The following is a 14,670-nucleotide window of genomic DNA, read 5'->3' on the forward strand; positions in this document are numbered from 1 at the left end:
CGAATCATGAACAAAAAAATCAAATTGCTACAACGCTGATGTGTAAGATTCATAAGTGTGACCCAATAACTGATAAGCAAATTAATTTGTTGATTTTTATGATGTGACGGGACGTCATGTTTGTCACTATATAAGAGCTCCAAGAGAATGGTAACATCGACCCTTTTATTCAGGACGAAGTTGTGAACTCCACACTTCACGTTAATACTCTGAAATGATGATTGATTCGCCACTGGATTACCAATGGTGTAATAAGGTTTCAAGTGTTTTTAATGATTTCATCAGAAATTTTTCCTTCTTTTAAACATAGGCTATTCTTTCTAGTTATACTGGTTCCATTACTATCGGCAATGATTGACCTTATATTTTAATTGGGAATTTTTCCTTCTTTAAATCATCGGCAATTCTTTGTTGTTATACTGGTGAAATAAATTATTATATGCATTGCACTTGTTTTAATTTTCATAAAAGATTTATCCTTCTTTTGTTAATAGGCTGTTCTTTCAACAGGGAAATATTTTTCATAACTATTTTAATTAAAGCTTAAAATACGTTCTCTTCAAAACATATTTTTTTAGCTCAAGGGTTAACTTACACACTCCGAAAAAATCTTGCGATTTTACGCCTTTTGGATGCACATAAAAGAAGCGAGCCAAATGACGTGAATTTGTGTCTCATTTTAAATACGATGGTGTCTGATTCGGGAAATGTCAATCATAGCGGCATCGTTTTCATGTCCTTCATCATGTAAAATTACATTTTTCTTTCAATACATCTTTCAGAACCCATTTTTACGACATTTCATCACTTACATAATGTGCCATTCAGTCATAATGTGAATTACGTCCGGAGTGGTTTTCATTATTTTTAAGAGTGTAGATGAGATGTCATTCTCCTCCAAGATTAAAATTACAACTTGGGAACTGAACACTGCACCGTTTCTTTAATATAGCAATAAACGACTCGGTGAACACTTACGTCAAAGAAGTACACTGTTTCTCCGTTGTGAAAAGAAGAAGCCAAGACTTGTTGATGTCAGAACTATGACATATATTACTTAGTACGATTCGAGGGATCGAAGCAAGCCGATCCAGCAGAAGGACGAATAAGTTTTAAACTGTTTCAGTTACTGAATTGTCTCTATTAACGAGACTTTCAGCCCTCGTTTCAGTTACTGTCAAAAGTTAACTACAAACGCGATGCCAAAACATCTGCTGGTGGCCACTAGCATAGCATTGAACAACTGCTTACATTTAAGATGTTCTTCTTTCAGCTCTGATTGTTTCTTCAACTAACACTAAAAAGCTTATGTATATCAATGATGATATTTTCTATTTATATGAATAAGCTGAATAAGTTCTTTGAATTTCATAATAAATCCATGCTAACTGTAGTTCACTTTTGTTTTCAATTTCGGCCAAACGGCATTCGGCCAAATGGCATTCGGCCAAATGGCATTCGGCCAAATGGCATTCGGCCAAATGGCGTTCGGCCAAATGACCCTTTCGGCCAAATGGCGTTCGGCCAAACGGCATTCGGCCAAATGGCATTCGGCCAAATGACCCGGAACCAATATAACAACACATGCTTTCGTCCTGACAGCTGTAGGAATGTTACATTAAGGTATTTGTTCAACAAACTTTGAATGGTTCGTCACTTCAAGTGTTGGCATAATTTTCCTCTACAGAGAAATTGGGCATATCAAATGAAAATATTATATTTACATATAAGCATGTTTATATCTCACAAATAATTATTTATCATGGTCTAATCGCTTATCTAGGTGAATCCTGTGACCCAACGATCCTCCCCATCAACAAACATCCCTCCCAGTAACCTTTGTGGAGATGCAGAGGCAAACACGGTCTCCAAATAGCAAAGGTTACACACTAACATTCCTTTCCCCAATCCCACCTGACTGCAAGGACATTGCCGGCGTCGTTATTGACCCTGTATAAATAGAGGCACTGAATTATGCACACTGAAGAAGATTATGGCCAATCCCAGCCGAACTTCTAGTTGATTCTTTGTGCATCTTCACTGACTTCGGTCCATCACGGAATAGCAACCATTGATATGTGTAGTCAGTCTAAGCTAAGCTAAGCTAAGGTAAACCGACGACCGGAAGACAAAACCCGGGAAAAATCATTTGAATTATACTTCCACTACATCTAACCTATGAGTTCAAGTCACCAGTCCATCAGCAAGCAATTAGTGTATAATGTACTGTCTGCATAAGCCGTACAGTTTTCTCTAGGAATCGGAACACCCAACGGGACATAACACTGTCGAAAAACATCATTAAAGCCAGTTAATTGATTTTCTCGGTAGAGCCATTGTTGTTGTTGCTGCTGGCCAAGTTTCAGTTTCGGATGTCCTGCCACATCAGCATTGGCACCCCTAGGGTAGATGTATCAGTACTCGTCACTAGGAGGAAAAATATATTTCATAGAACATTCAAAAGACTTTTAAAAACTTCTTATTCGCTAAAACAAAGATAATTCATTCCCGATAGGTCCAGGATCTTTTCGTAATGGAAATTTCCTTGACTTCCATGGGCATTCGTATATCGTGCTTCCCACACGATATACGAATGCGAAAATGGCTACTTTGGCAAAGAAGGCTCTGAAGCTGAAAAGCAGGCACTGTCCCAGTGAGCACGTGATGCCAAGAAGAAAATGATTTGGGTGGCGAATACTGGATCTCTCCTGCACCTAGTTCTGTCGAAAAACGGTATATAAATGCAACTGGTACTGTGGCCAATACTGGTACACCTACCCTATAGACTTTCCCACCCGTCGTCGTCGTCGCCGTCGTCGGATGCCCCGGATAAATATAAAGCCAATTTCACCGAAATGGCACACATTCTCACCAGGGACCGTTACCTCGACCGGAAGGGTATGGGATGGTGGACGGCAGCACTAAATTTAAGAAAATGGCAAATATTTCATCAATCTTCCTGCTCCTGGGCTCTCTTGACTGACTTACAGGGGAAGGCGTTCTGTCGGTTTCTAGTTGATGACCGCCACTGAAAGGGACACGGATGTGGGCGTTGATGAAGAAAGGTGGTGACAGGAAACGAAAACAAACATAGGAAAATTCGTTGGGATGTTTTCTTCGAGGGGCCGGGGAGTTCGTCGTCTTCGAATCCATTACATTGATTGCACTCCGGGTTGTAGTTTCGCATTACACACACATACATACACAACCACACGCGTGTACCCACCCGATCAAAGTAACTTCATCCTGGCACAAGGGTTCGCAGCAGTTCATCATCACCGAAGAAGAGACGACCGGACCGCTGGTGTGGGCGTAATTAGGTTCTCCATCTGGGAGGGATGATTGACCATAAGAATTAGTTCACATAGTTTACACTTTTTATCTGTTACTCCTTGTAATGAATACTGATACAAAATTCAAGAGGTTCCAGAGATATCCTTAGAGTTTCTTACGCGACTTTTTTCACAAGTTCTCCAGAAATTTTGAAGAAATTCTTCGAGCAACGCATCAGGAATTCTTCTGAGATCGATTTTGGATTACTTTCACGAGCTCCTTGGAGATCACCCAGAAATACCTTAAGTGATTTCTTCACTAATTCTTCCAGGAATTTGTCCAGTAAGAAAAGTCAGGAATTCATCTACAGATGTTTTCAGTACTCTTCAAACAATTTCCACAGTTGATACGTACAGAAATTCTTCCAAGTATATCTCTAAATTTTAATTGCAGAATTTTGGAAGAGATTCTTTTAGTGTCTTTTATTATGAAATACAACAAACTTTAAAAATATGATTAGTCATCTTCATAATAGAGAGGATTTCAATTTTATTCATCTGCCAGGAGGGCTCTGACTACGTCCATGCCCATGTGACCCAGGCACATTCGCACAACTGGAGTCCCGAAAACGAGAAATCATTAAATGTGACCATTAGAGTACCTTCATTTATCATAATTTTATTTTTATCTTTTTCCGCTCCCGGACACCCGATGCCTCCACCCCCTTCCAAATTTCTGTCGAAAGTCTGTCCCACTTTCTCGGTTGCCGGTTTGGCCGGACTTTGTTCGAACCAGCACTCCGCTATCCCTAGCAACACTTTCAAACTTTGTCTACCTTCCACCCAGGGAAAGATTTCCTTTGAAGAAAGTAACCGGACTGAAAAAGGAAGGAATTCTCTCCTAGCGAGCTGAGAAATGGAGAAAAGAACCCCAAGTGGCACTGGCAGTAGATTTTCCGACTGTCCGGGAAAAGAGCATAGGAAAATAATAAAAAAAAATCCCTCGCAAATGATTTATGACCGTGTCCGTCTCTCCGGTTTTTTTTTCGTGTGCGCTTTCTCCAAGGATTCCTCCCCAGGAAAGGATGCCACCACATTCCGAATTCAACATAATTTACATTAAAGTGAGATAGCGACGAGCACTAAGGAATGGAAAACGGAAGATGCCTTTTGCTCTTGGGAAGAAGGTGCAAAAAGTCAATGGAATGGAGAAGCTCTCGAACGATGATAGACGAACGGAACGGACGACTTCAAGTATTTTATTTTTAATTTTCTCTACGGAAAAAGGCTGACCTGTGTTGTTTGTGTCGGTGCGAGCTGGAATGATGGCGGTCTGGAATTTGCGTGTGGGCGGAGAAATGGAATTAAACGGGGCGCTAGTATTTTAATGTGCTTGTTTAAAGTGCCGCTCGGGAAGTGGAGAACATTGGTGTGGTATTTGAATAATTAAATTTCTTAAATTATAGCGGGGTGGGGATGTGACAGTAAGAGGGATTTAAATTTTTCGAGATAGAAAGGAAATAGCTTATCTAAGTGGCGATAACGCCAAGGGCGAAAAACCGCTCTGATGAAGTAAATAATAGTAATAAGAAGGATATAGCATAGAGCGAACAAATTTCACGCTTCTTGCAAATACATTATGTGCATTATAATGATCAAACTCGGAACTAATTTAACTCTTTTTCCATCTTTTTCAGGTAAGACACTCAAATGAATATTATCGTAAGTAAAACAATCGAAGCCAAAGTAATTCCATTGAATCATTTTCGATGAATTATTTAACTGCCACGAAAAAAAAATTCCATCCAGGGAAGAATACATGATAGTCAAAAGTTTAGTAGGGTTCTCATATTCATTGATTGTGTCTGAAGAAGGAACTGAATTCATGGAGAATGCGGAAAGAACAACTAAAAGTGAATCGGGTTCTTAAAAAAAAATCATTATTTCGCGTGATACTCGAATGCACGCGATTATTTAAAAAAAATGGAATGTTTATTTCTATGAAAATAATGAAAAATTCCATAATCGTGTTCTGTGTAGTATTGGCAGACATCAATAAACTTATAGTTTTAAACAAGGAGTTGGACATGGTGTCAACCTGAAAATTTGTAAGGATGCTTGAAATATATCCCCAAAACGAGTTCTATCATCAAAATTCGTACCAATTTGTTCATTTTGTTGTAATAATTGATTTTTTTATAGATATCAGAAGATTCCTTCGGAAATTGCCTACATTTAGGCGTTTTCTGCGGTATTGTTGAAAATTAATTGTTTAACATTTCCATAAATGTTGTATTGTTAAGAATTTGGCAAGCATATTTGGATTCAGGAGGCCCAAATTTAATAAGTAAAGTTGTTTTCAAATCTAACAATAATTGTTTAGACAGGTGATCAATTTCACCCCGAAATGGAATTCCTTGATTTTTTATTTTACAGACGATTTTTAGCACTAAAATCACAACCGTATGAAAATTTGAATATATAAACCAATGAGGCTGATCGAATGTACTTGTTTTCCTGCACTAAGTTGTTTGGAATCGGCAACATCATAGAAAATGGACATGGAAAACAGTGAAAAGTGATCAATTTCACCCGAAATTACGGTACTTAACTATTTGATGATACATCTATATGAAAGAATCATCGGGACATTCAGAATTGATGGAGTCCTTAATGTATCTTTATACCGCCAAGATATCATCTAGTCCAGTCTGTCTGAACACCAACTATATGATATTCGCTAATATTACTATAAAGTTGGTTGAATGTTTAATAAATTCAAATACCATTTTAGGATAATCTCTATGTTAGCCAAAATAACGTGGAGTTCGGAACATTAAACTTTTGGAACCATAGATTTTTTTATATTAATATTCAAAATAAGAGTTTTAGAAAACAAATTTTTGTTCCGAAGGATTTGTTAGAATTTTCAGCATTGATTCAATTGAAGTACCGTCGTTGGGGGTGAGAATGGGTCAAAATACATATTGATTGTTGCGTGGGCATCGTGGCCTTGCGGTTAGCGGCGTTAGTCGTCTGTGCTACGAAGTGTGGGTTCAATTCCCGCTCCAGTCGGTAGAAACTTTTCGTCAAACGAAAAAATCATCACTGGCCTACTGGGTTATCCTTTACGGAATTGCGTCAAAAGAAGTCAAAATTGTGTGGATTTGTAGCTCCGTGTAGGTTTCCTTTGACATCAGCGAAAAATAAACAACTCAGTGCACCAAAAATTTCTACTCTGCTTTAGTTTTCAAAGTCTCCGTAGTGGGTTAAAACAACTTAAATTTAAGTAAACTCAAAAGAACCCAAATTTGACCGCGAGTAAAAACTAAATGCTGCTTACCTAAATTTGAGTTAAAAGAACTTATTTTTGGATAGTCTGATTTCTCCGTGTATTGTTCATCATCGTACCCACGGTGTACTATATCAAGAAGGTGATATATTCCTAAAACTGACAGCTGCTCGACGACGTCACTCCTATCCACTTCGAACAAGTTTGCGAAAAAAGTCATCTAGTGGTCCGGAATGTATATGGTACGATAGTAGTGACATCACATGTTTACAATTAAACTTGATATTTACATCAGTTTATTCAGCCTTGTTAATTTGTATGCCGTGATCGTACCATTAGGCATTTCATCTTTCAACGAGTGTAATTCAATTTTTGCTATTTCTATTGATTTTTTTTTTTTGCGATTGAGAGGTGCAAAAATATGAAAAATTTAATGTTGTGCTCAGAAAACCTTAAACTACAATATGGACACAAAATTTAACAGGTTTTGGAAAAAAATCAAAATTCCAATTCACTGTTTATTGAGAATCAGATGAATACTTATCATGTAAAATTTAAGTGTTAATAAATGAGAGCTCAAAATTTTCCAAAAAGGGGGGTCCGTAGCCTAGAGGTTACGCTTTCGCTTCATAAGCGGAAGGTCATGGATTCAATTCCCAGCCCCTCCAAAAAATAAACCGTCCAGCCACCAGAAGACGCCGCACGGAGGACCGTGCATGGGGGAGCACATCCATCCTCCGTCAGTATCAGATGGTGACTGAGACAAATTGACCCACTTCGCAGGCAGCTAGCCTCAAACGACTGAGGAAAACGGCAAAACGAACCACCGCAAAAAGAGCAACGGACTATGGCTTATGGAAATCGATTGGACCAACAGCAGAGCACTCTCCTACCTGCTCGGTGTGAGAGCAAAAGAGCAGAAGAGAGTGAAAGCAAATGTAAATATAGATTAGTTAAAAATAGAACTGTATCGGTAAGGAAGATACAGATAAAACTGATTCCGGCACAGTAGTGGCCACGAGCACGGAGTGCCTTAATAAAAAAAAAAAATATCTTTAAAAAAAAAAAAAAAAAATTTCCAAAGGAACAAAGAAAACCCCATTACAAAGAATCTATAGCATGCAGATAGAACAATTTGACATATTCTTGCTGTTTTTTTTATTTTGGTGGTATATTCCGTGTCCGTTACTTTGCTTCTTGTTGGAACTAAAACAAAATAGGATAAATTTATTTGAGTCTGTCTGGCTGTCAGTTACATCTGAGAGATCACTTGTTATATTTACTAGACAGAAAGATTTCTCGGATAAACTTCATAAATATAAAATCCCAGAGTTGTCTTTCTCTCATTAACACTTTGAAATGTTTCATTGAGCGCTATAACAGTCAATTCGAGTGTTAAAATATTACAATTGTAAATTGCGGAAACATTGTTCTTCCCAATTCGTAGAATTTTCTCGAACTTTTCAACATTGTCGTTTTCGATTTTACGAACTTGGTCGGTAAAACGTTAACAAACAAACTTCAAGCAAATTGTTGCTCGATCTTGAAACTTGAATCGGGTAAGATTAAAATGTGAGTCAGAACGGGTTTAGCCATTTCCAATGTGTGCCAATTATTCGTTTTTTATATTTTTACAGTGATGTTCCATGACTCAAAGTCAACTCATGAAAGCATACTTAATCTAAAACTTTATGGTTGTCGCAATCTGGGGCAAACTGATCACTACTTTACAACTTTTTGTCACATAATCTTTTGGAATGAAAACCGCCTATGTTCCGTGACTATGTTCCATGTCTCGATATAGACTCATTGAAACATACTAAAAACTTAATGGTTACTATGATGGTCCCTTAAAACAACTTTCCAAAGGATTTTTGTTCGATAGCTCGGTATTTCCATGAGTCAGTTCCTTGATTACAACTGTGATTTCGAAAGATGACAATAAATTATAGAACACTTTTCGGTAATACACTTCTCTCTAATTCATGCATAGAATCTTCTGAAACTTTTGAAATGATTCACAACAGGAGAAACACTACAACAGCATTTAAGGATGTGGTTTCAGCTCAGAACACTACACCAGCATTAAGGCAGCGTTATCGATGTAATACGGTCAGAGCAGGCGATATCGGATCATTCTTCTTCTTTCTGGCGTTACGTCCCCACTGGGACAGAGCCTGCTTCTCAGCTTAGTGTTCTTAATTAGCACTTCCACAGTTATTAATTGAGAGCTAACCATTTTTGCATGCGTATATCGTGTGCCAGGTACGAAGATACTCTATGCCCTGGAAAGTCGAGAAAATTTCCAACCCGAAAAGATCCTCGACCGGTGGGATTCGAACCCACGACCCTCAGCTTGGTCTTGCTGAATAGCTGCGCGTTTACCGCTACGGCTATCTGGGCCCCTATATCGGATCATGTTAATAAAATTCTAACCATTATTCTCTACATCTGACATCAGATCTCCACTGGAACAGAGTCTCTTCTCAGCTTATTATTCATATACCACATTCATAGTTATCAACGGAGAAATTTCTTTGCCCATGTTGCCTTTGATTATACATAGCTTTTCGCTTTAAAATTTCGTTGGAACGGGGCTAGCCACATCGGTTAATCTAGTTTGCTAATACAAGATCAAGATATATATGAATAAGATCAGTGTGCGCAAAATACTGAAAATTTAAGGATATTATTTCCCACATCGATTTTTCTAAAAAAAGGTTCCTGGAATTGCTTAAACAATACACATCCGATTCCTATTCTCGTAAGAGACACAAATCATCCATCGACAGAAAATTTGAATATAATTATATTTTAAAATTCTCGAGTTGTATTTCTATCAGTGACACTTCGAAATAATTCACCAAAATATTTCATTGAGCATTATGCCATAAATTGTAAAGCACTATAAAACTTTATTTACATGTTGGACCTTCAAGTGTCATTTTGAAAGACGACAATGTAATCACGATTGCTGTAACAAATATTCATCAGAATATTTGGGAAATTCAGGTCACCCTTTTATTCGTAGAATATCCTGGTGCTTCAGAAATATAACAGCATTTAATGATGCGATTATTTGAGATTAGAACATTACAACAACGTTTAGAAAACTGGCTCAATAAATTGAGCATAAATTTAGGCGATTATGCAGTCAATGTGTACTATGCGTGTGTCGATATCGGGTAATTTTAACAATATTATAAGCATTACTCTCTATTCCTTGATATCTCATTTGCACTGGGACGAAGACTTCTTCTCAGCTTTGTGGTCTTAGACCATTTCCACAGTTGTTGATATGTACATTTCTCTGTCCAAGCTGCCATATTGCATTGAATATAGAAATTATCAATCGGGGAAGGGTCAAACATATATTTTCGCTTTCAAATTTCATACGAACAGGGATAGCCACGCGGAGTATGGTCAGGGACGCAAAGTCATTTTTTCAGAAATCTAGAAAGTTTTGAAAATTTGTCTGGAAAAGTCTGGATCGCTTATGTCGTATACGGAGAACCTTACAAATTATTTACAAAACCTTACAAATTCATTTCAAATTTTATATGGATCTTCAAGATTTTTGTATAATAGGGTCTTCACTAGTAAGTGCCTTATACAGCTCATAACGTAAAAATGGCAGACATCAACTTTTTGTCGAAGCCAATTTTCCGAAACCATTTTTCCCTCCCACCTCTGTGTTTTTTGGGTGGGCAACCATTCCGGCAGCAGTGCATGTGATTATAAAGCCCGCCATAAAACAGGAATCATGAACCAAATGGCACATGTGTGCTTTTCCACCACCTTGCCCTCCCCAACCCCCCTCCATTTCCTTTTTGATACAATTGTTCCGCGTGCTGTTATTGCTTCTTGCAATCAGCGAGATTAAGTTGCATCGAGAAAGCTTCCACCGTCGGCGCCACCCGAGCAAAGTCGAGTAACATTTGCATAACTTAATGATAACAAATTATCATGAGTTTATTTTGTTGTTTTTAATATTGATAATTGTTATCAATGAATTACGAGCTGTCAGATTGAGTATGCAGTATGTATTCGATCTTTTAAACAACTGATAACATAAGCTATCAATTTGATATATTAAATATATAACAGAACTTGTTATCATTGTGATAACACAATGAATTATTCTTATGATATTATTGGTATGATTTTTGTTATCACTTTTGTTGTGTTGCCTGCTCATTTAATCAAAATGAAAACATACTAAGCTGTCAAATGTTTGTCAATCGTTTAACTAAACTTGTTATCTTTTTGCTATCCAACTTTACTCGGGAAGTCAGTGGTGCAAACGACATCGAAAGCAATCTCCGAAGCCGAACACGAGCATCAACTACCAACAGGCTGAAAGGGTTCGCCGTTTGTTTTATTTGTTCTTGTTAATTTAAATTTTGTGACGCTGTAAATTTTTTACAGTCGTCGGTGCCCTCCCCCGGTTTTGGGATTCAGATGGTTTGGTACTTACCCCCTCTTGTGGTATGTGCACTGAATATCGTTACAAAAAAGTCACCGACGACCATGAGTGGCTCCGAGAAGGTAGTAAATTGTGGAATAAGAGTTATAATTTAAAAATTTTATATCGTCGATGGACGGAGATAAGCACTGGATTGCGAGTGCTGGAAAGCAGTAAACTAGTGAGTTCTGTTTGCTTCTGGCGGCTTTGGACAAGTCAATTTGACAAAATAGTTGCGTCGTAAATCTTACAACAACCGGGGAAGAAATGCCGCATTATTTAAATAGGTCATAAATTGAGATCTGAGGGATTGTGTCTAGTTTGCTATTTATGGGCCCAAAACGTGCCAACCTCGTCACTTTTTCGGTTGAAGATCGGTTTGACGGTATCAGATATCAGAAGGAAGGCTTCAGAGGCACGTTTCCTGCTGATTTGAAGATTTGTGCCATCTACCCGATGGGAAAACATGAGCATGATGGACCGCCCGCAGTTGCTACTCAGTTATTGCAAGAAATGCTGTACTTACTCAGGGAATCAACAGATGCTACTCATGATCAGTAACATCCTCAATGTGTGCTCTCATTATTATAACAAATAATAACGGCGCCGGCTGCGTTCGAATGCAGGTCAATTTGGGGATAGGAAGGAAATGTTGACGTGTTACTTGCTTTGAGGAAGCCGAGGAGTCCTCTGCATTTTCCCAAGAAAACACCGGGAGATTGGTCTGTCATGAGCGGTTTAGGGACAAAATGTCGAAAGACAAAAGGTCGAATCCCAAAACGTCGAATGCCAAAACGTCGAATCCCAAAACGTCGAAAGGGACAAAACGTCGAAGGGACAAAACGTCGAAAGCAGTAGTGTTGCTAAGGAAAAAAATGTTGCGATGCGAACGGTGTTGGAAAAAGCAAAATTCGCAATTTTCATCACAGTAAGCATAGAACAAATTTTCACTAAAATGTCAATTTCTATCCAAACAAGAAGCAGTGAAGTACTTCGAAAAACAAATTCGCCGTACCTCTGGATGCTTATAACAGCAAATGAAGAGAAAAAAGTAGTGTAACGTGCACTGGGACGAGTTGGAAGGCAAAGTTTTGAATACGATATCAGTAGATGTGAACAGGAGGTTGTTTCATTTGTAGCGTGTCAGCTACCATTTTATTTTATCCCAGCCACTTCAACTTGCCCTTTTGTACTTTACATTTTTTTCCTACGACTAGTGGGCGAACAAAATTTTAATTTGTACTAAAGCAAGATGCCTCAGAATGTGATGATTCCAGCTGTTTCGTATATTTGGAGCGTAAGCATTTTACGTAAGATAAATTTGTTTTCACCTAAAACAAAATCTTTGTATCTCAATAGGTTCATTTTTTTTGTGGTTATGTTACAGTTAAATAACTTCTCAAAATTTAATACAGAACTTGGTGAATTGAATTTGCTACTGTTGGTAGATAGAGTATTATTCATTTTTATAAGATACATCCGTTCTTCCAACAAACTAGTGACATCAATCTCATCAAATTTACGAATGGATTCTTGATAATTAGTGGATTTTTTATTCTTCTAAAATGTACTCATTCTTTTATTGAAAAGGTACAAATCAATCAAATAATTAACTTATTTTTCAATGTTTGACTAACTAGCACTTTGGTGAGATACTTAAAAAAATATTTTATAACCTGAACATCAAAAAATTTGTTTTCAAATTCAGATAAATTTTAGTTATTTAGCATTTTATTTTTATTATCACTTCTTAGACGAGCTATAAATTACGATATCATGGTGATAATAGTAAAATCGAAATATTTATCAATGCCTCAACTGTTTAAAACATTGTTGAGTGTTTGAATTTTACGTTACATTATTATCGATTTTCTTCGCATTACTTATTAATCGAATAGGTCAAAGTCACTACAGCGCAAGTTTTGCCAAACACCCTCGATTTTTTTTCTTTGACGTTTTGTCCTTTCAACGTTTTGGATTCAACATTTTTTTTATTTCGACGTGTTGTCCCTTCAACGTTTTTCTTTTTCGACGTTTTGGAATTCGACATTTTGTCTTTCGACGTTTTGTCCTTTCGACATTTTGGCATTCGACCTTTTGTCTTTCGACGTTTTGGCATTCGACGTTTTGTCCCTTCGACGTTTTGTCCCTTCGACGTTTTGTCCTTTCGACGTTTTGGCATTCGACATTTTGGCATTCGACATTTTGTCTTTCGACGTTTTGTCACCCAACCGTCATGAGCATGACAGATGACCGATACTTTTTTCACGTGAACCGGACGTTATTCAGAATTCAGTTAAGAGTTCACAGGATGTTGACCGAGCATTCCCAAAACGCAAAGTCTGCGAAGTTACATTAAAATGCTCGGCGATAGTCAGATAATGTATCCTCTTCTGATACATGCTAATTCGTCAACTCATGACTGATTCTATTCGAGCATAGCGTTATGTCCAACACTTCTTCTCTATCAGATACCACGAAGGTTGGCCCAAAATAGTTACGTCGTAAATCTTCCAACTAGGCAAAAAAATGCCGCATTATTTGAATAGGTCATAAATTGCGTTCCAAAAGGATTGTGTCTCGTTTGCTATTTATGACCTCAAAACGCACCAACCACGTCACTTCTTCTCGGTGGAAGATCCTCAACAAACTGTACGCGTGAATGACGGTGATACAGTTTTGCTTAAATATTTAAGATATGACCGCCACCTTATGGCCAGAGCGAGCGTAAACGAAACGACGTTTTCCGGCACCGGAGTCAGATACAATCCATTCTACGCAACGGTCTGTCGCGCACGCGATAAAACCCGCAAAAAAGTGCGAATAAACATAATGTTTACACTTCTTTTTGCCTCCACTCAAAGTTGCGCTAGCCGGGGCTCCATTTGGCTTAAGATCTGGTGCTTATGCGAACTTTATGTCTCACTTTCTCGAATTACCGACTTCTTCAAGCCGGGTTCGTCATATGCTGCTCACTAGGGTGCGGATTGTTTTCTGGAAGTTCGCAATAACTAAAAGTTACACTTCTGATTTAACTTCACATATCATTATCCGATTGGGTAGAGTCCGCGGCTACAAAGCAAAGCCATGCTGAAGGTGTCTGGGTTCGATTCCCGGTCGGTCCTGCCTTTTTTCGTAATGGAAATTTCTTTGACTTCCCTGGGCATAGTGTATAATCCAGTGATTCCCAAAGTGGGCGAATTCGCCCCCCTGGGGGCGAAAATTTGTAAAACAGAATTTGGGGGGCGAAAAATCCAGAAAGGGGGCGAAAAAGCTAACATGGGAGCATTTGAAAATAATTACTCATAACCTTTGGAGGACACACAACTGAAGGTTAATCAATTCCAAACTCAAATATTTCTAGGACTATTTTACCTTAGATTGTTATATCTCTAATCATGGTCATTTTAAAATTATTTTAGACAACATTACATGATTGTCAAACACAACATATGTGAGTTATTCATTGAGCTTTTTGAATAAGATTTGAAAGTTAATCATTAGAAGATTTGGAAGTTAAAATTTCTGGCATTCAGCCTTTTCCAAAAAAATCTACAGTACCATTTGTGATGTTTTTAATCATTTTATAAACAAATTTTGGAAAATTTAGCCTACAAAAATCGCGTTCCAGCGATGCCAAA

General features: G+C 37.8%; 1 protein-coding gene across 5 annotated transcripts in view; it reads left to right on the forward strand.

Moving 5' to 3' along the window:
* Positions 1 to 14,670, forward strand: part of LOC5573241 (aryl hydrocarbon receptor nuclear translocator homolog) — a 675,904-nt gene that overhangs the window by 475,773 nt on the left and 185,461 nt on the right. The gene's annotated exons all lie outside the window — the stretch shown is intronic.

Source organism: Aedes aegypti, chromosome 2 (assembly GCF_002204515.2).
Source record: "Aedes aegypti strain LVP_AGWG chromosome 2, AaegL5.0 Primary Assembly, whole genome shotgun sequence".
In the NCBI taxonomy this organism is placed as follows: Eukaryota; Metazoa; Arthropoda; class Insecta; order Diptera; family Culicidae; genus Aedes; species Aedes aegypti.